The sequence below is a fragment of the Macaca thibetana genome, chromosome 16 (genome assembly GCF_024542745.1).
Source record: "Macaca thibetana thibetana isolate TM-01 chromosome 16, ASM2454274v1, whole genome shotgun sequence".
NCBI lineage: Eukaryota > Metazoa > Chordata > Mammalia > Primates > Cercopithecidae > Macaca > Macaca thibetana.
Window position 1 is genome coordinate 46,846,130 of NC_065593.1, and position 24,780 is coordinate 46,870,909.

Here is a 24,780-nt window from a genome sequence, read left to right on the forward strand (position 1 = left end):
TGCTGCTTACATTTAAAAGGTCACCAGGACAATGACTAGGTGACTGCCCATCACACAGTCTGTGAGCACATCCTCCAATAGCATCCTCAGCGTAAAACGCCCCCTACTGCTTCCAGGATGCCAGTTCACTAATAATTCTCAAGCGTTACTCCTAGCAACCAAACTAACCCTGTAGCTTCCAAGGATTACTGGGTATATAGGGAGAAGGTAAAGGTTGGTACCACATTTCTTTTTAAGGCTTTATAAGGCTCTATTCAGAGTGAGCCACAGGCATGTCACTGTTCTGTTGTTCACCAAAGCATAGATTCTTTACTGTCCACAACATTGAAACATGGCGTATTTTGAGAGATGGTTTTAAGTCATCCTTTCAACTAATTCAGATAAACACACATGAGGCATCCTCTCCTTGGAGAGCATGGCACCAGAAATTTTCCAAAAATTGTCAAGGACTGACCCCTTCCCTCCTAGGACTTGCAGACTTGGGGGTCATTCAGACCCAAACACAGCTATAATAATTCTAATTCTAAAATGTGATAATTGCTATAATAGAAGTTTTAAAAAAATACTGCAGGAGAGGGAGTGATTAATTTCACATCAGGGATTCTGAACAGCATTTTAGAGTATCTGGATTTTTGAGGTGAATCTTAAAAGATGAATAGAAGAATGTTCCAGGCAGGGGAACAGTAGTACTAAGAATGTGGCATTTGTTTTCACCAGGTTTCTTGCATCCCTTGACTACTTGGTTGCCTTTGTTGTTAAACTGTGTGTGTGTGTGGTTAACCAATTAAGGAAAGGAGAAAAGCTGATTCGAGATAGCCATGGTGTGAAAAAGCTTTGATCTGGACGTTTACCTTCATTTCTTTTCACATGGTGATTCTGATATAAATAACATCACTAACTTCCCTTTTTTCCCTCTTACAATACATTTACCTGTTTCTTCCCATCTGTATTGATACACACACTCCTCCAGTGTTTATTCTTGGGCATTTTCCAGTTTCTAATATGATGTCCACAAGTCAAATCAATTAGATTGAACTGATAATACAACTTAATGACCCTGCTTATCTTTGCAGGTAAACTTGAGAATGGAATGAATCTAACTGCCAAGTAATTAACCTTGAAAGACAATTTAGGTGGTTTTATCCTAATGTTTCTAGTGTTTGTTTAGAGTTGAGCATGCTTTAAATATGTCTACATTGTTTAATAGCCTTTTGTACACAATTTTTTGATGGACTCAATTGATATTCTTCATTAAAGACCAGATCCTAATGAACTCATCTGCCTTACTCTTAAATTCATATTCAAACAGGAGATTTCTTAATGGCTTCTTAAAATGCTAAGTTACTAGTCTTAAATTTATGTATTTCATGCTGCTAGCCTCGGAGTTTCTTGTCCACATCAAATTCCTAATTACTTCTTTTAGATTTGTGGGAAACAATTGTCCAACCCTTCTCTCTTTTCATTTTTTTCTAATTTTGTCATCTGTGCTGCTCACTTTTCGTGCTATGGATGTCTTCATTAAGAGATTGGTGGGATTTTGGTCCCTAAAGACAAATAATTTATTAGCTCTTAATGGTGATCTGGAAGGTTACATTTCAGGAAATTATTTATTTTAGTATGTTTCTAACTTGTTTTTAAGGAGGCTTCTTCCTCCTTTTACATTTCCAACTGAGAAGAGCCATCCAGAAATGTCTCCACTGCCACCTACTTGCAGTTTGGAAATTTACACGTACCTGGCTTTGCAAATAAAGCTAATCTTTTTTCCTGCCAAGGCAAGATTACTGTCAAGAATACTGTAGGTGGCATTGTGGATTCTTCTCATGTTTATAAAGGCATGGGTTTTATGAAATTGCTAGAAAAACACCTACGTTATAGAATTTTTACTAACATTCGTAGAAACAGCTTTTTCTGTAAATGTGATATATCTTCTCCTATGATAATTGTATTGCTGCAAATTATATAGGTAACAGTCTAAGTGAAAATATCATTTCTAAATGCTTTATTCATATTTATATTAGAATTACATTGCTATAGTCATAATCCTTAATAACTTCTTATAAAGCACATTATATAATGCATTCATGATTATGCTATGGAAAGCTGTTACCTAGCACATTATGTAAAAGGCAGACATTTTATAAAACAATGTATGTTCCTATTTAATACAGAGAGATGAGTTATCAGACACTGTGTGTATTTGTAACTTCATAAATAATAATAAGGTATGCATAAATGGCTCTTTAATAAGCAATGTTATTATGTAGAGAAGAAAGTGAACTATTCTAATATAATAATAGATATGAGAATTTTGAGGTTTTTTTCTTCTCATCACAACAGTGACCACTCTTTGCCTAATGATTTTATTTTATTGCAAATCCTCTGCTTGAAAGCTTAAAGACTTGACATCGTTATGTACTTTTAAAATATAGGTTATTCTATGTTTTATTCAGCCTACTAAAAGTATATTGCCCTGTCTTAGCATATTTAACTGGAAATCCTAGCTTGAGTCATTTTTGCAGCATGTACTGTAGAGTCCCTGATTTTAAAAAATTATGGGCATTCAAGCATCTGCCTAAAATTTTAATTGTTACCCAAACATCATCTACCTCATTTTTCTCAGTTTTCATACAATATAACTAGACTCAATTTTAAGTATAGTTTGGAAAGTATTAATCATTCTGAATCTAATAAATTATTTGGATCACATTGTAGGTATAGGTACCTACATATGAAAACATGATGAATGATGAGAAATATTTTATTCTTTCTCATGAATGCAGAGCTAGGAGTTCAGAGTACAGGCCTTATCCTTCTCCAGAACCATTCAGCACTATCTAATTTCCCGTCTATACAGTTTGTCCCTAAGTGACATTTTAAAAGCAGCTGTAACTTTATGGTTGTTTACGTTCAGTGACTATAGAATGCTTGTCTGAAGTGAAACAAATCTTTGCTGTGTGTTCCATAGCTGGTACACAAGCAGTATTATGTTTGTACTTTTAAACAACTTCTAATGTAATCTGATTTCATTTGTATGCTACACACCCTTTTTAAGATTTTTAAAAATCTCATCTAGAGAAACTGCAAGTCATTTAAGTTTCCTTAACAGCACCAGTAATGTATATAAATCTTGTTAGTATGCAGTGCATTACAGAGTGGAGTGGCATTAAAACTCTTTTGTTGCACAGTCATGCTTTAAGGAAGGCTTCCAGATCCTGAGATAAACTGTGTGCTTGGTGAATCTACTTCATTTGAAAGTGACTAGAATATAATTTGTCTTATAAGGACAATCTTTTCACATAATATGGAAACCAGGTGAGTTCTTGTTAAGCATATGGAAATCTGCACACCAGGATGAAATAAAGTTTTATATTTTGCATCTTCTCTGTTAAATGCAATAGAAGAACATTTTGAGCTTTGTGGGAGACTTAATTTTTGGTTGTCATTCAGGTGAACAGAGATCTTTGAAATTTCAGTATCAAAAGCACCATAAGAGTACTGTCCTGTTGGGAATACTGACAATTTGCTACATAAGAGCATCACTTTAGCCTAGAATTCTGACTTTTTTTGTTGTAGGTTGATAAAGCACTAGTGTGTCATGATGTGAGCTTTTTGCTGGAACTCAGTACAAGAAGACAGGTGAGCCAGAAGGTGACTGTCCTCAGCAGATTTCAAATGTTGGGTTGCTTTTCTCATCCATGTGGCCCATTCTCAAAGCTGCTCTTCCTTTGTGAGCAAATCAACCTCTTGCATGCATTCAGGAGATATATGAACAGCTTCAGAGGCTCCAACTATCAGCTTCTCTTCTACTTCAGGAAATGAAGAAGCTCCATACACTACAGTTATTTTTTTAAAGACTGTAATAACTTATAGTTATAGGTCATGGTAGTTTTTTCTATAGTGTTATTACCACTATTATCTTCTACAGCAGTAAAAATTGATTGTTGAGATGAGCAGTGTGAGAGACCCTCAAATTCAGGCACCAGGACTAAATCTCCCATCTAGATAACAAAAAAAGAAAGAAAAAGAAAAGAGTACATTAACCTACTAACCGTCTTCCTTCTTTGTAAGTTTCCAACAAATTTTCTGAATGTCCATGGATGTGCCACAATACATCCTTCAAAGTGAAGCTGCATTTTTAAGTTATAAGTCTTTTTTTTTTTGAGACTGAGTCTCGCTCTGTCGCCCAGGCTGGAGTGCAGTGGCCGGATCTCAGCTCACTGCAAGCTCTGCCTCCCGGGTTTACGCCATTCTCCTGCCTCAGCCTCCCGAGTAGCTGGGACCACAGGCGCCCGCCACTTCGCCCGGCTAGTTTTTTGTATTTTTTAGTAGAGATGGGGCTTCACTGTGTTAGCCAGGATGGTCTCGATCTCCTGACCTTGTGATCCGCCCGTCTCGGCCTCCCAAAGTGCTGGGATTACAGGCTTGAGCCACCGCGCCCGGCCAAGTTATAAGTCTTAAGTCTGTGACCATCTGTCACTTGTCTTGGTTCTCTTTACCATATTTGCGTTACTGCTATAATTATAATACCTTCATACATAGCTCCACATGTAAGATTTGTATTTGTAGTAAAGTGGCTAACTACTGTTTTGATAACATATTTGGGAATCCAGGTAAATATGAAAAAGGCAAATATTTTTTAGCCCCAGAATGTGTTAACAGAAAGTACATCTAGCAGTTAAAATGGAGAACAGTAAGTCAGGAATCCTTCAGTTTCATAACCTCGAGCTACAGTCAGTACTTTCTAGACTCAGTAGGTAATGAGACTTGTTTTTAAAAGTTAAGATCAATGTTTTAAAATACAATAAAAATATTTTTAAATGACAGTAAGCTAGGCTCTCATACAGTTGTGAGACTTAAACATTTGAGATTATCAAAATAACATTGTGTGTTTTTTCATCTCTTTATTGCGTATTAGTTCTTTAGTATCATCTTTGTGCTTAATCAAGTAGACTTATGAACACTTAAAACCTCTTTGACTTTCGGGGGTATTTTGCATCCTTCTAAAATCACAAGAGCATCAGCCGTGTTTGGACCAAGTGACTTGTGATATTGGCTCTATTCCATCTTAAGATGTGGTCACTCTCCCCTCCATATTGAGATGTATTTCACAATCATTAATAATGCATCATCCACATACCATTTCTAGAAATATTTTTTATTTATAACTTAGCTTCTTCCTTCCTTACCTTCAATTGCCAAAGGATCCCTCAGAGCCTCCTGTCCTATTTTTACCTTCCTTCTCTCCTTTCATAGGCCATGTCCTTTGCAAGACTTTCTCAGCACTGATAAGCAGATCAGCCTGATCCTTCATGAATCAAATTCTCCATAGAACACAGGAGAATTTCTCTGCATGAAGCTTTGTACACTGCCTTACAGCTATCCTGAAAACTAGGACTAGGAGGCTAGTGGAGTCTAGTCTCCTTCATTGTCAATACAAGAGTGTGACTCTGTGATGCCACAGACTAAAAGGAACATTTGCTCCTCAGGGCCCTGAAAATATTTTTGTTTCCTTTTATTTGTAGACTTGATATTAAAAAGTATCTTTTGGCTAACCACTTTCACCTTTAAATATTTCATTTTTATTAATAGTTATTTTCAAATAAGAATGTCAATTATAATTAACAATTTTTTTCATCATTTAGTCTGTATGTAATATCAGACCATTAATAAATTTTACATGGAATTGATTTACTTGAATTTTTCTCTGTTATACTACACTCTGGACCTTTTTGCCCTAGTTCTATGTGTGAACTCCTCACACACACATACATTTTGGTAAACTGAAGAATGCACATTATTAAAAAGAGAAGCCAGTGAGAAAGTGACAAATGCATGGGGATGACAAGGAAGGAGGAAACCATGCTAAGTGTGGCTATTTTATAACCTTGTTTATATTGATTTAAAAATGCATCTTTGCAGAAACCTTTTTCCTTTACTCTTTTGGCTGCTAAACTGAACAAGAAGGAGAAACCAATGATAGCCAGAGTGTTAAGCAGAGAGCAGACGGTAGTGATTTAGTAAATATTGCAGTGTCAGTTTTATTTCATTTATACAATTTATTTCATTGAGAAATATTGGGTAAAATAGATTTCCAAAACAAACGTTATGACTTATATTCTCCTAGGGTGAACAGACTGCATTTTTCATAAGCTGAGGCTGCAGATCTCTTGGAAGGAAAAATTATGGGGGTTGATATTACAAACCTCCTAGGTAGCTCTTAGGTGTAGATTTTGAGGTGGTGAGACTAGAAGGTTTGAATATTGTGGGATGATTGTAAAACAAAAACTATAATCTCTAGCCACATTTTGTTTAAGTTAGGGAAAACTTTAACATTCAAATTTTTTACTGGAAAGTTAGTTTCTCTGCCAGACTACATGATTAACAATTTTAGGGGAATCATTTTGAATGTAATAATTACAGAGGAAGGTCATGATTTTTAAAAATCTATTATATGGTATCCTGTTATACCGTATTCTTTATCCTAATGTGCAGTACAACTATATATATATGTGTGTGTGTGTGTGTATGTATATACACAGATATATATATTTAGTTAGTATTGGTGCAGAAACGAAAAAAATCCTTTTTTATGTGGCTAAGAAATAAAAAAAGAACTTGCCTATAAGTAGCAGTGCAAAATGGGAGACCCAGAAAGTAGTGGAGGTCACCTCTAATGAGTGCAAACAGATGACTGCAGTCTCCACTCTTAGACATAATTCTGATTTAAGATCCAGTCATTTTGTCTGGCTTGAATTTTAATTATATTCTGTTAATTAAAAACAAGATAAGCCCAATAAGAGGTTTCAGACTCTTTTCCTCTTCCTTTCTTCACCAAGGGTGAGCTTATCACCATCTGCCTCTCACTAGGTCCCTCTGTCTGTCCTGTGATGACGTTCAGCATTTGAAGGAGGAGTACTAGCCCATCCAGGGGAGGAGCTTCTGATTCATTTCAATGTGTAGAGAAGTTTCCATGAAAGGGAAAGAAGAAATCTCAACAGCTTACACAAAGGAAAAAAGAAAAACAAAACAAAACCCCAAGCTATAAGAACATTCAAGTGCTTTTGGGATCATATCATAGATTTTCAGACCATCGCTGATGATGTTAGAATTGTATTTGCTTGTATTATTGAAGTTTACATCCTTATTGCTTTGAATTTGCAGAATTTTATGGTATTTCTAGGTGACAAAAGTATAGGAGAATCCTTGTCACTTTAAGCAGGAATAATACCATGTTTAAGTTAAATAGATCTACTTTTCTTCCAAGACAACATACAGAAGCAACTTTACATCTTGCATCTAGTAGGCATTCAGTAAATATGACAGAATGAATTAATGTTCCATGAACACCATTAAAAAGCTAATGTGTTGTCAAAATTCTCTAAAATAACATGGCTATAATATATTGTAGTGTGGACTCAAGTAATTCTTTCATTTCTCTGTAACAATACCTCTATGTATATGTGCACTTGGGATTTATACTTTATTGCCCATGCAGACATGATTGCTTATACTGTGTATCAAGAAACTAGTTTAAATTTCTCAAAATGTTTATGTCATATGTGGAAGGCAAGATTTAGAGATTTAAATCAATATGTTCAGTAGCAGTAAATGGCAATTAATAATGTGCAAATTTCGTATATTCCATTCTAGCTTTGTGATTAGAAATGAAAGTTACTTTACACATTGCACATTATGAACTGAAGGGGGAAAAAATGAAAAGAAAACATCTCTTGAAGGAAGTTTCTCTTACCAAAAGTTTTCCTAGTGTTATTTTTATAGCCGAGTGAGAGAGAATTTACAGGGAGCTGAAATCATTGAAGCTAATTAGTTGAATGGCCCTATTATTTATCCAGGGACACGTAGTACAATAATTGCTATTGCAGGTTTGAAGCATCTCAGGGATATTAATTCCAGAGCTTTCATGTCATCTCAGTACAGTAAAACTTCCTAATGGCACCCTGAAGGTGCATAATCTCATTTTAAAACTACTTTTTCTTATTTTTTTCTGAAGGAACTGGCAGAATCTCCTTCCATAAAAGCTGAAAAAGGGGAAGAACTCATAATATTTTCCTCATAAGAAAGCAGTTATATTTTCTTATTATTATTATTTTTTTACTGTGTGACCTTTCCTGCCTTCTGATGAGGGGTTTGCTATGGCACTTTATCAAAAGTTTATCTGAACTCTGGTCCTTTGCCTCCCCTTGGTGGCAGCCAGAGCATCTCTTGATCTCTCAGAGAGAGATAAGGAAGGTATGAGGTGGCATTGGCTCTGGTCTCTTCCACAGTCGTATAGAAGAAGAGGTCTCATTACAGAACACATCAGGGTTCAGGTTCAGTGGGGAGAGATGAGTCCAGCACCTATGCCTAAGAGAAGTATCCTGTAGCCATCCTAACCCATACCTAATTTGGATTCCCTTGGGAAAAACAACAACCGTAATATCTCTATAAAATCACACCAAGAAATGCCACTTGTGTAATTTTAGAGAGAAATTAAGCCATTGCTCATAAAACTGCTAGAACTGTCTTGAGTCAAGAGTAGTGTGGATTGTTTGGCAAATATCCCATGCTCATCTCTGGAAAACCATCTCTGTTCTTACATTTATCTTTCCTTCTCCCTCCTTCCCCTTGCTTCTTCATTCTAGGCTTTGCCACAATTTGAAGACCCAAGTTCTGACTCAGAAAAAAAGAATCCAAAGTTTTAAGGGATAGACTTCTAAGTGTCCCCCTGGACTCTTAGAGGGGACTTGTAGAAACCATTTCATCCTTGCCTCAGCCTTAAGCCTCTCTTTATACTCCCACCTTGCAAATCTCCAGAGAAAGATTGAGAGCCCCCTTTAGTAAGAGCTAGGATGACTCACAACCTGAAACCTATCGTGCTTACTTCATGTTGCAGTTCTTTAAGTGAAGAGTGACCAGAGGACCACAGTGACATGTTCCTACTGGGATGAATGATGTCACTCAATCTGTAGTCTTAAAACCTAGACAACCGTTTGTATCCAGTTTTCAAAATCTGAAAAGCAAATACAACTCTTACTACGCCATTAAACCCAAGAGAAGTTCTATAGCATCTACTCCAGCAATAAAGCAGCAGAAACCTCCAGGGAAGCTGATGCAATTAGGAAAACTTGACTTAAGTACAGTATATAGATCAAAGTTCCTCCCTCATATTGGTTGTGGTTGTAAGCAGCTGGATCTGTACACACATGTGCACACACACACAAACACACTGGCTTACAGCTTTGGCCATTTTTATCACACTGTCTGAATTCCTTTATTAAGGTTTCCTTGAATCCCTTTAAATCCAACGTAAACTTATGTGAATAGCAATTATATTTATTAAGGTCCTAAGTAGAACAAGACACTAAAATGGAATGTACTATCTCATATTCCTTCTCTAGAATTCATTTTAAGGATTGGTAGATTTTCCCAGAAGTCACTGGTTGCCTTCTCAGATATGTGTGTAAAGTATAGGCAAAGTAACAAGTTCATGGCTTACATGAAATCCAGCGCAAAATAACATATACCAGAAAATTCTATAGAGCTGCTATGGGACCTCTCTCTTTCTAAAAACAGTACTATCTCTTTATCTGACTTTTGGTCTCAAGAAGTGCTACTGAGTGAGAAAACTGGGATTAAAATCAAGGACTCTGTCTTCCTGTCCTATAACACTCATATGTGTGCCCTTCTCTATTTTTTTCTCTCTCTCTCCTTGTGTTTCTCTCTTTCTCTCTCTCTCTTTCTCTCCACCCACCCCCCATTCTCGCTTACATATATTATTTACTCAAGAGTCTATACCAACCCTTTGGGGGCTGTTAGAATCTATTTTATAGTTTGTTGGTCACTGACCTGATAAGTCATAATCGCTCAGAAAGAATCATCACAATTTTATCAGGTGAGAGCAGCTGCTGCACAGGCACAGTAAATTCTTAGCCTTAAAATCTGTGCAGTTATTTTTTTCCAGAATAAGTGTTAAATGAATACTTAATACGTGCATCGAAAGACTACCTATTCTTGTTTAGAATTTAGTAATGGTGTTTGGGAAGAAATAATTACCAAGTGTCCAGAGAAATAATTTAAAAGATAATTTTGAAATTTTACATAGTTCTATGCGTATTTGACTTTGAAACTTTTGTAACTTCTCCATGCCTGATTTTTCATTTGTAAGAAAAGGTAATTATTTTTGTTGTGTATTTTGAGTGTGTGGCAGCAGGTCAGGAGGTGATACATGAAATTTCTAATCTTTAATGTCCTTTAGAAAATTCACCCACATAGAGAATTTCATGTTTTAATCAATTTTGTAGCTGAAATGCCTTTGAAAGTTATTATGGTGGAAAACAAAGAAAATCCCAACCAAATGTTTTAAATCACTAGGATATCTATATCTTTTGCCCCAAGATGGACCTTAAAAAGTCATTAAAGATAAATGAATACAGCAATTCATTTCCAGGCCAAGTTTCTCTGTATTAAAGTTCTTTTTAAAAAATATTTTCTTGTCCCTTTCAAGTTATAAACGTGTGACAACAAGGTTTTGCGTAAAAATGCTGATAGACCCTTAACTATAACAATGTGAATGGTGCTACTTTCACTTTAATTTAACTTGATTTAAATGAAAAGAATGTAGAATAAAACAGGGTGTACATTTGGAGGTGATTCTATATACTTGGTTTTAACCAACAGTCTTTATAAGTGTTCATTAAGAAACTCCACTAGGCATGTTTCCTGCTGCAGAATAGACTTTAACGGAAGAAATAAAGCTCTGAAGATTCCGTTTTCACTTTGTTTCTCGTAAAGACAGTCAGGATCCAACATAAACAACAATTTACACCCAGCATTTATTCTGGAAATTACAGTATCGTGCAGTTAACGCACACAGATAAATAATGTTTTATGGGATGCTGTGGAGTCCTTTCAGGGTAGCGGATGTTTAACCGAATTAAAGGATTTTGAGAACTCAAAGCTCTCATTTTAAGCAGGTTTAAATAGTTAATATTACAAAACACGAGCTCAGAGGAGCTGGTCCAAATATATTTTTAATGCATAGTTATTTTATTTTCATGATTTCCCATTTTGGTTTTATTATCATTTGGCACCTTCCATTTTTACTAAGTTACTTGTCTCCCTGACTGTCTCCCTCAGGACTTTGCTTGCTTTATGGTGACATTTCTTAATCCACTTTTTAATCCTCTATATATCTGCAGGTGTGGAAATACCAGAAATGGAGCTATAATTCCTGAGAAATGGAGTTATATAACAGAGATTATTATAAAAATAAAGAATTATTACTTTAAATAATGCCAAAACACTGTTTTTTTAGAAAAAGGAGAAGATCACATATTTAGACTAATTTCTGACCTTTCGATTGATGAAAGAGGCAGCTTAAAAAAACTATCTATGGGCCAGGCGTGGTGGCTGATGCCTGTAATCCCAGCACTTTGGGAGGCCCAGACGGGCAGATCACCAGGTCAGGAGTTTGAGACCAGCCTAGCCAATGTGGTGAAACCCCATCTCTACTAAAAATACAAAAATTAGCTGGGCACGGTGGCACGCGCCTGAAATCCCAGCTATTCGGGGAGGCTGAGACAGGAGAATTGCTTGAACCCAGGAGGCGGAGGTTGCAGTGAACTGAGATGGTGCCACTGCACTCTAGCCTGGGCGACAGAACAAAACTCCATCTCAAAAAAAAAAAAAAATCCTGTCTATGGCAGCAAAAAAAATATATTTTTTTCATTTACTGCAATTTCATAATGTTTTATATTAAAATGACTGCAAACTGTTATAATCTCACAGATTATAACATAGATCTCATAGATTATAACAGTTTGGAATCATTTTAATATAAAACATTATGAAATTGCAGTAAATGAAACGAGATGTAAATATTAGGGAAAGAAATTGAGCAATGCGTATGCGAGAAAAGGCAGGAGATATTTTAATGGCAGCATGAGTGAGGGTAAGAGACTGGATAGGATGCTTCAGGCAGAAAGCAACAGTTCCAACCAGCAAGCTTTAGCAAACGCTCCTAAACTCCTCTCTTATCCTTCTGAGCTGTAACAGATCTGTCATTTTCAAGAGATCGCTCCCTATCTGTGCTGTTAGGTCTACACCTTTCTCACTCACTTATAAGGCCTCTGTGCCCTCCCAGATAGGCAATATGCATTAAAAGTTATCAGTGAGTCATAATTTTTAGTAAAATTCAAATTGTGATTTTAAATTTTACTAAAATTCTATTTTTAAAATATAACCTTAGGAAAGAATTGTAAAGTGGTCTTGGGGGGCACTTTTGGGTTCTTCTTCTTTTTTTTAAGACAAGGTCTTGCTCTGTTGATTAGCCTGGAGTGCAGTGGCATGATCATGGTTCATAGCAGCCTCGACTTCCAGGGTTCAGATGATTCTCCTATCGCAGCTGCAGCCTCCTGAGTAGCTGGGACTACAGTCACATGCCACCACGCCCAGCTAATTTTTTGTATTTTTGGTACAGACAGGGTTTCGTCATGTTGCCCAGGCTGGTCTCAAACTCCTAGGCTCAAGCCATCTGCCCGCCTCAGCCTCCCAAAGTGCTGAGATTACAGGTGTGAGGCACTGTGCCCAGCCAAGAATCGTAAAGTTTTAATATTCTTCTTTTGTCCACGTATTTTCTATAAGGTACTATTTTATTTTATTTTATTTTGTTTTGTTTTATTTTATTTTTTGAGACAGAGTCTCGCTCTGTCACCCAGGCTGGAGTACAGTGGCGCGATCTCAGCCCACTGCAAGCTCCGCCTCCTGGATTCATGCCATTCTCCTGCCTCAGCCTCCCGAGTAGCTGGGACTACAGGCGCTCGCCACCACGCCTGGCTAATTTTTTGTATTTTTTTTAGTAGAGATGGGGTTTCACCGTGCTGGCCAGGATGGTCTGGATGTCCTGACCTCGTGATCCGCCCACCTCGGCCTCCCAAAGTGCTGGGATTACAGGCATGAGCCACTGCTCCCGGCCATAAGGTACTATTTTCAATACTATTATAATGTTAGTTTAGCTGTGGTTAAGGTTAAGCTGGTATTTCTATTCTAAATCACTTTTTTAGGTTTTTGAAACTTGACCTTTTAAATTCTAATGGGACTAAAGCAGAGTAAGCTAGACCAACTGAGTGTGATTAAACATACATAAAGCCATTAAAAACTTGCTTTGGAGGCCACCCGAATAGTCTAATAGAACTATTTTGCATTGACAAGCTATTGTCTATTAGAGGATCTCAAAGTGTTTATATTGTTTGATTAAATGTTCTTATCTAAACTTGGGGTATGTTAAGGCGTAACATGATTTTGTTTAAAGGCCCTCTATTAAACCCTGTTCATTGACAGAAATTAAACTTATCTTCAACTCAAATACTACCACCACTCCCAGGCAGCCCTCCCTGATCATACTAATCTAAGGCAGTTTCTCCCTTTGTTGATTGATAACACATGTTGACTGCATAACTTTTTTTTTGCATTTGTCATTTGCTGTCTTATGTTACTGTGGTATTGCCATAATCACATAGGCTCCTTGGGGGCAAGGATTATGTCTTAAATTTCTTATCCCCTACTGTTTGTTTCTTTGTTTGTTTCTGTTTTCTTTTTTGAGACAGAGTCTTGCCCTGTCTTCCAGGCTGGAGTGCAGTGGCGCAGTCTCTGCTCACTGCAACCTCCACCTCCTGGGTTCAAGCGATTCTCCTGCCTCAGCCTCACGAGTAGCTGGGATTACAGGCACGTGCCACCACACCCAGCTATTTTTTGTATTTTTAGTAGAAATGGAGTTTCATCATGTTGGCCAGACTGGTCTCGAACTCCTGATCACAGGAGTTCGGCTTCCCAAAGTGCTAGGATTACAAGCATGAGCCACCTGCGCCGAGCCTCCCCTATAGTTTCTCATACAGTACCCTATACAAAGAAAATAATAATTATTTGGTGAAGAATTGGCAAAAGTAAAAACTAAGAAGACTACCTGTGCCTGTGCAGGCCATCCTTGGAAGAATAAAAGGGTAAAAATATAGCTAATCAGTTCTACACTATGAGGTCTGTTCATTGGCCTCTTTTATCATCACCTATTTGCCTTAATAGAAATAGTGTTGTTGATCATTCGTTCATCAATTCAGAAATTTCTTGTTGAGTGCCTACAGTGAAAGAATAAGGTAGATGAGCCTTACAATCAAGGAGAGTAAATTTAAGGAGTTTTACATTCTACTGGGGAAACTGACAGTAAAGAATTAAACCAATAAATAAAATAATTACAGATTGTGATTAGTGTGATTAAAAAAAAAATAAGCAGGTCATTGTAATAGAGATATGCCTTTCTTCTGCTTTCCTCTTTTCAGGAAATTCATGAAGAGAGATTCCAGGAAAGAAGTAGAACAGTGTTGCAAAATTAAAGTGTAGCTGTTATGCATCTAGTATGCATCAATAGTATGCGGTTTGCACTTGACACCTCCCTGCTGAGTTTGTTGGAGGAAAAAGGATGAAAAAATATATATATAAACACTTTGAAAAATTAACAATAGTGTATGTATTGTTACTTACTATCTCCAACTGGAAAAGTATACATGAAATGATATTTAGTCAAACTTTGGTCAGCAACCAAAACCTTTGTGAGGTAGGAAAAGACAGTTACTTTTAAATCATTGAGTAAAGAAAATGAATGATAGAGGAAAAGAAATCAGAGATATTGGATAGAAGGAAACAAATTGTATTGGGCTTAGCTGGCAAATTGGAGCCCCAAAAAGAGACAGCATAAGATACGCTACATAGTATCGGCAGCTTCCTCTGTAACTACTACTTATTTAGCCTCCCTGAATCACTTTTTCTAGCTATTTGCCTTCATTATCATGTCCATGCTTTCATGGTGCTCAGTCAATAGATGTCTAGTTGTGCTGTATACAATTATTCCCAATAGAATGTGACTAATAGGAAGGCAGGGTTTGGTCTCCTACTTCTTTGGTAAATTGTGTGCATACTTTGAAGTGAAATGCACACAGTGAGTTCACAGAGACTTTTGTAAAGTAAGTGAATTTGTGTATATGTATTATGTATAGTGACACTTTTCTGCAGATGCGGAGGTATTTATTGTGCACTGGAATTGATGGTTCAATTCAGATAGTTGGATTAGAGAGAACTTTTGAGACTGTGAGAGGTATGAGTTAGCGGGATGGGAAAGGTTGTTTACTTTCCTTCTTTCTAATACTCATTCATACATTAATTCAACAAATATTTACTAAATACCTTCTGGTTAAGACTGTTCTAAGCATTCCAGGGATAGACAGAGGTGTCAAAGGCACATGAGAGATGACATGGGAGATAAGTTATGCACCCAAATAACTGTAATTCAAGAGGCCATGTGATAAGTACTATAGTACATAGCAACTCTAAGGAGACCAGTCAGTTTAGATTAGAGTGATGAAAAAGACCAGGAGGATTGGGTGATTAACTCTCAGAGATCTCTGCACTGTTAGGAGACCTGAAATGTGGTCCAAGCTGTAGCTTAGTGTCTTTGGGCGAATCACTTAATCTCTGCATGCCTTAGTAAAAGGAGAAATTAGATCATTTAGTCTCTAAAGCTCTTCCAGCTCTAGAACGCCATGAAGAACCGTATTTGAATCAGGCTTTGAAGGATGACTATAAAAATAAAATAAAGCTTTATGGTTTGAATGAGAGAACCTCTGCTATGCTATGATTTTAACAGGTAGAGATAGGGGAAGATAGAAGTGAAAATGGTGAACTCCAGAGCAATGGGACTATATCCACAAAGGTGTAGGTGTGGGGAAATGTAGAATGTGTTCAGGAAACACCAAATAGTCCATTCTAACAAGGGTTACTTAATTGTAGGAGGATGATGAGAGAAGACAGTAAAGGTAAACCAGCCTAATTTGTGGAAACCTTTGAATGCCAGTATGAAGTCTAATATTCAGCTTAATTAAAGATTTTTAAGAATATAACCAATATCCTTTGCTTTAGATACAGTACAGATAATGAAATTACCTAAGTCTTCCATTTTACATGTGTGTTAAAATGTACAGAGCCCCTACAATGTGCCAGGTTCCGTTGTGATTTATGTATTTTAATTTATAGCAACCCAATGAGAAAGGCACTATTATTGTACATTTTTGTTCATTTGTTTGTTGTTTTTTGTTGTTGTTATTGTTGTTGTTGTTTTGAGACGGGGTCTAGCTCTGTCACCCAGACTAGAGTGCAGTGGCACAATCTTGGGTCCCTGCAACCTCTGCCTCCTGGGTTCAAGCGATTCTCCTACCCCAGCCTCTTGAGAAGCTGGGATTACAGGCATGCACCACTATGCTGGCTAATTTTTATATTTTTAGTGGAGACAGGGTTTCACCCTGTTGGCCAGGCTGGTCTCGAACTCCTGACCTCCAGTGATCCACCCACCTTGGCCTCCCAAAATGTTGGGGTTACAGGTGTGAGCCACCACACCCGGCCTATTATTGTACATTTTATAGATGAGGAAATTGAAGAACAGAGAGGTTAAGCAACTTTCCCAAAGTCACACAGCTAGTAAAGTGTCAGAGCTGGGATTCAAACCTGTTTGTCATAACTACCATAGAAAACTTATTATGGTAAGTGCTGTCTTAATTTTTCTCTCTTTAAAGTCACATGTTATCTAACAGCACATGTAAAAATTAAAAGATTGAGTTAAATAAGCCAGTATGGATCAGTCATTCTAAAGCATAATAAAGGCACTTTTACCCAATCCCTGTTGGAGCAAAAGTCTACTTCTTGTAATCAACAGCAACCTGTCACTATCGTCATTTTAAAAGACTTAACTATTTTGTCAGAATGCAGAATGTGTTCATTAAAATGATGCTTTTACAAAAAAAAAAAAAATCAGATTGTGGGTTGTGTTTTCGAAAGGCTACAATCATTTTTGGTTGTAATCTTATATCCCAGAAATTCAAGAGGGGCAGTTGCTCAGCTAAGTCAAGGAGGAAGATACCTACTATTTTCCAGGTTCCCACCATTTTAGATTCTATAGTTTTGGAGCTGCCAGCAGTACCTCAGGCAGATGGTTTCCCAAGAGTAAAACTGTTCCCCAGGAAGGAAACAGAGTCAGGTTACTCCTTCCTCATGTGCCAAAATTCTGAAGGTAAAGGGGTGTATTCTTTCTCCAACCTCTGGCCTAAGCAATGACTTTGTATAGAATTACTACTCCTAGAAATCTTCTGTTTTCATTATCTACAATTATGGTCCAGGTTTTAGACCCAGGAACAAATGGCAAGCACCATCATTTTGGAGGTTCTAGAAGAAAGAATGAAAGCCCATGACACTAGTCAGCTCTTTTATTTTGTTTGGATGTAAGTATAAGTTTTAACTAATTATTTGACCCATTTTCCCTGTGAACGCATCTTCTTTTAAGTGGATCTCCATGCTTTTTGCTAGGCAGTTTGGTCATTTCTTAGTCTGGCCAAACCCCTTCTTTGAGGTTTCCAAGCTTCCTTTGGAATACTGTAACTGTGTATCATCAGCAGAATTTTCAGTTTTCTTTCCCCCAACTACTTCTTAATGTTTGCTGAAAGGAACCTTTAACAGGAAGTAAACTTGCTTGGCATGGCCCAGCTGTGAGTGAAGCTTGAGTGAGAGGTATTTATGACCTGACAGGAAGATAAAGATAAAGATAAAGATGAAGCTGAGTTGGTGGCTGTTAGCAAGGGGAGAAGGAAATGTTTATGACCCCATCTGCTGGCGTTTCAATAGGATAGGACTGCCTTTATGGCGTCAATCTCCCCTGTGACTTCCTTCCATTTGGGGAGTGATATCTTATTTCAAGATGTTCCCACCAAACACACTGTTGTCCCCTTTGTTCAGGGGCAAAGGAGGAAGGAAGGACTTTGTTACTGGAATGTGGGGATGGAGCAGTATTTATGGTTATGACTCAAGCTGGAGAAAAGGCTTCATTGGAGTTGACTGTATAGTCCAGGAAAGCTGCCATGCATTCTGCTACTTCCTTAAACATTATCCACACTGAAAGCAGAACCACATTAGCTGTGGTCATTATCAGGCATTAAGGCTAACCATTTTCTAACATTATTATAAGTTGAATTAGTGTAGCTTGATTTCGTTGCACACTGTGGGGAAAATAATTTTATTCTCTTAGTTCCTTGTTTCTTGTCTTTTATTTAACATCTCTTCTTTTTCTTCTCCTAAACTTTTTTCTTTCTTTTTCTTAGAGGAGGAGACATTTAAAACCAACAGGTGCAGTATCTACTCAGTTCAAAATCTATGTACTTGTAACAAAAGCAGAACGAAATGATTCCTTTCTTAATGCTAGCCCAGGTTAAGAGTCTGCAGATAGGTTGATAGTCCTTTGTGAGGTAATACATTTTTAAAGTGCCAAAAATGTAGGAATATTTTTAGAATACAATAGCTTATACATCACTGAAACCTGTGTTTTATATATATAATAGCATTCACTGTACTGCAAAACAAGTATTTATTCCTCAGTTTTATTTGCGCTTCCCCCAGGCCCATTAGTACAGATTAAATTTTTTACATTGATGCTCAAATAATCAGCACAATATATGTAAATCAGAGACTTTAAGTTCTTTGGCACTATTCATATGGATATATGTGACCACGTTCAACAGGGCCTTTTTTTCCCCTTTGCGAAAACAGAATTTTGTTCCTTTTTAGTGCTAAGATCCTATTTCCAAAAGATGAACTGTTTGCCAAATTACATATGCAAAAAGCTCAAAACCACAAAGAGAACAACTTTCTTGTTGCCATTGGGTTTGTCTGATTTATAGAACAAAGGGAAGAATTTTTGTTTTGGGGGTAAAACACCCAATGATGGGTTTATTATGTCTCCTTAAGGTCCTATTTTTATTTTTACTAGGGGAAGTCAGGGAATTTGAAAGGGCAGGGAGGGAGATGGCTTGCTCAAGTATTTTTCACCAGAGAATTCCACAGTAATATTTGTTTTAAATGGGAGAGTCCTGTAGTTAAGTTGAGCAAATTAGTTATAATGTTTGTATCTGATTACCTAAAGACCGGAAGGTAATAGTGTGTGACAGTTACATTTTACATCACAGCCCAGGTATAGTCAATTTGCAAAATGGAAATATTGTGGTGGCAATGTTCCTTCAAAGAGTTAGAGCCATCACAGAAATAAAACTTCATATAAGCATTTATTGTTATAATGCCAAGAGTTGATCCTTGATTTTTACAGAACTTTCTCCAAAAAATATTCTACCATTCCTTTTACAGTACAGGCTCAAGTCTTGGCATATTCAATAGACTAGCCAATCCAATTCCAACCATATTTATTCAGTGTGATTCCTGAGAATAATTTGATAGACCTACTAGGGAAGATCCTATCACACTTACAGTATTCTAAGACCTTATTTTGCACTACAGGTTGTCAAATGGCCTTCCCATTAACAAAGGTTAAAACCACACCATCAAATGGTTCAAACCACATAACCCCTTGTCTTAGGAGTTAAGCTAGCTTCCTAACCCTTCCTTGCAGTGGTTAACTCCACTGAGGAGCTTTCTATCAGCAATAATAGCTTCAAGGTGGGAAATAAAAAATGGAGAGTGTTTAAATTGTTAATGGGTTTCATGTTCTTGTCACTGTTGAGGGTTTGTTCCCTTTTATAAACTCATAGTTTTTGGTTGACATTGCTTTTATGCGAGCCATCAGCCAGTTGGTGATGGTGTTGCTGTGTTAGACCATTACTGCCGGATTGTATTTGCAGTAAAGAAGGAGAATGGAGGCTGTAAATCTGTAACTGGAGATTTAGGGCTCTGTTACTCTGCAGTTTAGGCCCATGTGCTGGGGAGTCCTTTCTCCTCCGGCAGAATTATACCCTGAAAACATGCCTTTCCAGGCACACTGATCGACGATGTTCATTCCCTGGGCTACCAAAGCACTTAATACGGCTAATTCAGTTAAAGAAGCCCGAGGGGTGAGGTGGATGAGCCTCTTTCCCTACTGGAAGCCAGATGCCAAGCAGGTTAGTGATATTGCTTTATCCCTTCCCCCAGGTAAAGCTTCCAGAAGAAGCAGTTACTGCAAACACAGAGAAAAATAATAAGAAAATGCTTCTAATGTTGTTGGACTCAGTTGTCCTTCAAGCAGGAAATGCTGCCTTAACCTCATTAACCCCTTTGATACTAAGCCCATTATCAGGAATATTCAGGAAACACATTCTTTCAGAATTCAGGATGTGTCAGGAGCCTTGATATCTTAACATCATTGTACCAAACTACCACCAAAGAATGGAAAGTAGGAGAATAAATGCTTTTGGGACAGGTAACTAAAAATGGAAAAAACTCCCAATTTTTTCCAGCCAGTTGATTTTGAATATAAACAGTTTGGAAGATTATATCTGTTACTGCTGGGTTCAGAAATATCTTGAAAAGATATCAGAATTAAGTATATTTAGAATCACTTTATCAATCATGTATCATTTCTACTATTAGAGGTTTTATAGTGAAAAGAATGCTGGAATGTTTCTTTCGCTGGTGAAAGTTTTAAGCATGGTTTTAGATCTGTTTTGTTTTGCTTTGTTAGGCCTTCCCCAAGAGAGGAAGAATGTTAAATATAGACTTATCTGCATGATCCATGTGAGGCATCTGGGTCTGCTTTCTGTGTCAGCTGAGGCACAAATGTGCATGATTTAACCATACAACTATTGAACCAGCATTGGCCTATTAAGACTTCAGATGATCTGTTCATGAGCTGTCAGCCCAAATTGAGCTTGAAGCCTGCTGTAAAAGATCTAATTTTCATAATTATCCAGAACCTTCACACCCTGCTTCCCTTCAGTACCACCCACCTCCACACATGCACACAGAGGAGTAAACACATACATATGGACACAGAGACACAGGGCAGCACTGTCCCTGGAGATTCATCAGGCCTCTTGCCCGAAAATGCAGAGTTCATCCAGGGGTCAGAACTGGCTTTGACTTCCTGTTTGAGGAGCCCCATGTGTGGTGCTCCAGCATTGCTAGAGGCTAGTGATGACTAAGTAACCTTTTCACACTATAGCCTCCCACCAAGAAACAAGGTCCCTTATGATCTTGGACCCAGAATGATTAGGGCACAACAAATATCTTTTTAATATATAAGGTAGAGCTAATGCCAGTAGAAATAGCATTTTGCTATCTCATGGCCTCACATTTATAAAAAGAGGATAAAGCTGTTGTCTTCGAAGATGAAGAATTTTAAAGGCAACCTGATTTAGTCTCAGAGTACACTAGGGACTTTCATTGTTTAGTAGTTGCTTAAGGCTACCTTTGAGATTTACCTGACCCAAGTCTTCAAAGGAAGCCATCATACTATGTGTGGAGTTCAGTTGGTAATATCTTTCTAGGTAACCTGGCCTGAATTGTGAACCAGTGGGAACAAGCGGCACTTTCAGGTTTAACTCTTTGCAGCACTGGGATAAATAGCACGTGTTTCAAGGATTAGGTCATTCTGATGTCCCTCCAGTAATTCCACTGGAACAACCGTGCACAATAAACCATTTGGTTTCTGGACATATATTGCCCATATGTGAAGGGTGGACAGGCAGCACTTTACTAGGTTCTTCTCATACAACCTCAGGTTTTGAGGCTGCTGAGGTTTAAATTCCTTGTCTGAACATGGGACAACTGTATTTCTACACTGGTTGTCAATTGTCTTTGCCCTCAGAGGGCATTTGCTGCAACTCAGGGTTCTACAGTTAGAATAAAAGGAGTTATTTCCTGTCTTCACTGCTTTTTTGCTCTTTTTATTTTTTTATCATGAGTGGAGACTGAGTACATTATTCAAACCTTGGCTTTTCCCTGAAGTCCGTTGTTTACAGACAGACATTTGGGTCCCTGGGGCTGACTCCCATAAAACCTTATTATCATATATTTCAAGGCATAAACTTCAGTTGTCAGCTCAGGAGCACTTCTGAAAGCTCTGGCTGCTCTTGTTTTTCTTCTCCTTTACTCTGGTTTATTTTTCTTGCAGCTTTGGCTCCCCCCCACCACCACCGCTTCTCTCTCATCTCTAGCAATGCTCAATTCCAAGCTGGCTCGCTCCTTATTCCACTTATTAGACAAGAAGTCCAGAGAGGCCATTATTAGATTCTGAGAATCTTTATCAGAGCCCATTATGGCCTTAAATACTGCACAAACATTTTACTAGCTGAATCCATGAACATTTCAGCTGATCCATCTTTGGTCTTTAACATCTACCTTCTTTTGTACCTATAGAGTTATGTTACTGATGATAGAGGTTCTCAACAACTTATTTTTCTTTGTATTAATTTTCTTAGAGGCCATGATTCAAGTTCATTCTCTCTCTCTCTCATTCTAATTACTGTTGGTGGGGGTGGAGGGGGTCTGAGAAGCCTGCTTTTCCTTGGTGGGATACGTGTGAGTGTGTGTAAATGTCATATGTGTTAATGTCACCAGTGAGTAGGATTCATGGTGTTTTTCTCTCATTTTCTTTACAGAGCCAGGGATTATTTGTATGGACCAATGGTCTCCCTTTTCTTTCAATGGAAGAATAATTCTGCATTATAATATAGTAACTGCAAAAGAAAGCTCTTTTTCTATTTCATTCTTTTCTTTCTTAATTCACTGTCTAGTGAGTTTCTGATTGACTCACAGACCAATTAAAGTAAAATTTAATGGAAGAATAGATTAACTCCCTGAGGTTTCCCTACCATCCATCACATTTTTATAGCAGGAGCTGTGAGGAAGCTCATAACTTCATGCTGTGAATGTGATAATAAAGAGGGCACAGAGAGGATTCCGATTTACTGCCGGGCTGATGTTCGCCAGGACAGAATTTACTGCCCAATCCCCTTCCCCTTTTTATTCAGGAGGAGGTCACCAGATCTGCCCTCAGCCTGGGTCTGAGATACTGAAGGGTAGATTGTCAAGTCGAAATTCTTTCCCTTTAATTGGGCTGGTGGCGGTGGGGAATGTGAATTTCACTGTCCAGAGATGGTTATTGTGTTAAATTCATTTCTGTCTTCAGGAAACTGCAGTCACCCCAAGTGTTCATATTTTTAAAGGGTGCATTTGATTTGTTATGATTCATATAGAAATTCAGAAGTAAGGCCAGATATTTCTGTTTTCAAGTCACTAAGTCATTGTCTTTTATTTATAAGCTTTTTCAAATAACTAAAGATACCTGTCTCTACATCTTCATAGTCAACATTAATAATGTCTTTTTCTGGGCATCTTTCATTTGAAGATCTCAAAAAGTACTTTATAACCATTATTTTGGTCTTTCTGACAGGACCAAAATAACTTACTAGCCTTCCAAACATTTTGCCAGTTCACTGTTTCTTTGATTCATCTTAAAAATAATGTGTGACAGGCCGGGCGCGGTAGCTCAAGCCTGTAATCCCAGCACTTTGGGAGGCCGAGACCGGCGGATCACGAGGTCAGGAGATCGAGACCATCCTGGCTAACCCAGTGAAACCCCGTCTCTACTAAAAAATACAAAAAACTAGCCGGGCGAGGCGGCGGGCGCCTGTAGTCCCAGCTACTCGGGAGGCTGAGGCAGGAGAATGGCGTGAACCCGGGAGGCGGAGCTTGCAGTGAGCTGAGATCCGGCCACTGCACTCCAGCCTGGGCGACAGACCGAGACTCCATCTCAAAAAAAAAAAATAATAATAATAATAATAATAATGTGTGACAAGGATCACAATACAATAGTAGTCATGTGATGGAGCTCCATATCCATGCCTAAGATTAATTTTGTACACTTATTGCAATTTTTTACTTCATGATGTAAAGTCTGTTTTTTAGGCCTTGACTATTTAAACCTATGTCAGCTGGGCACTGTGGCTTATGACTGTAATCCCAATACTTTGGGAGGCTGAGGTGGGGGGATTACTTGAGCCCAGGAGTTCGAGAACATCCTGGGCAACATAGGGAGACTGCTGGGCATGGTGGCATGCACCTGGGGTCCCAGCTACTCAGGAGGTTGAGGTGAAAGGATTGCTTGAGCCTGGGAGGTTGAGGCTACAGTGAGCCGTGATCAACCATTGTACTCCAGTTTGGGCCACAGAGTGAGACCCTATCTCAAACAAAAGCCCAAAATAAATGAATAAACAAACTTATGTCAAGTTTCATGACTATATGAAAGATAATCTTTTTGTCCCCTGAAACTTGGTGAGATATAATCAATATTTTAAAATCATATTCATCTGATTGTCCTTGAAGTTAAAGCCTGTAATCCCAGCATTTTGGGAAGCTGAGACAGGTGGATCACCTGAGGCTAGGAGTTCGAGACCAGCCCGGCCAACATGGTGAAACTATGTCTCTACTAAAAATACAAAAATCAGCCGGATGGTCGCATGCGCCTGTAATCCCAGCTACTCGGGAGACTGACGTAGGATAATTGCTTGAACTCGGGACGCAGAGTTTGCAGTGAGCCAAGATCATGCCACTGCACTCCAGCCTGGGCAACAGAGCAAGGCTCCGTCTCAAAAAAGAAAAAAACCAACAAACAAACAAACAAAAAAAAAACAGAGAGAGGCTCTGTCTCAAAACCAAACTCATCAATCTATCTTTCCTTCACCAGCCCAGTCTTCATGTATACAAAATCTTAGGAATTATTCCACCCTTCAACGTGTTTTGGATTGGAAACTTGGGAATAGTCCTAGATTCTATTTCTCTTGCACAACTAGCATTTCATTGGTCACCAAACCCACCGACTTTACCTCTTCAAAATATCTTAAAACCATTCCTTCTCTCTCCTCTTGCTTTAGTTCAAAGTTCTCATCAACTCTTTGTTGGATTGCCATGATCATCTTCCAGTTAATC

At 38.0% G+C, this 24,780-nt stretch overlaps 2 protein-coding genes across 8 annotated transcripts in view; both read left to right on the forward strand.

Annotated features, from left to right (window-relative positions):
- SKAP1 (src kinase associated phosphoprotein 1) overlaps window positions 1-24,780 on the forward strand; it is a 330,610-nt gene that overhangs the window by 198,702 nt on the left and 107,128 nt on the right. The window lies entirely within an intron of this gene.
- Window positions 18,853-24,780, forward strand: part of CBX1 (chromobox 1) — a 181,622-nt gene continuing 175,694 nt past the window's right edge. Inside the window, exon 1 of the mRNA XM_050762899.1 lies at window positions 18,853-18,856. The gene's annotated coding sequence lies outside the window, so the exon portion shown is untranslated. The remainder of the gene's footprint in view (window positions 18,857-24,780) is intronic.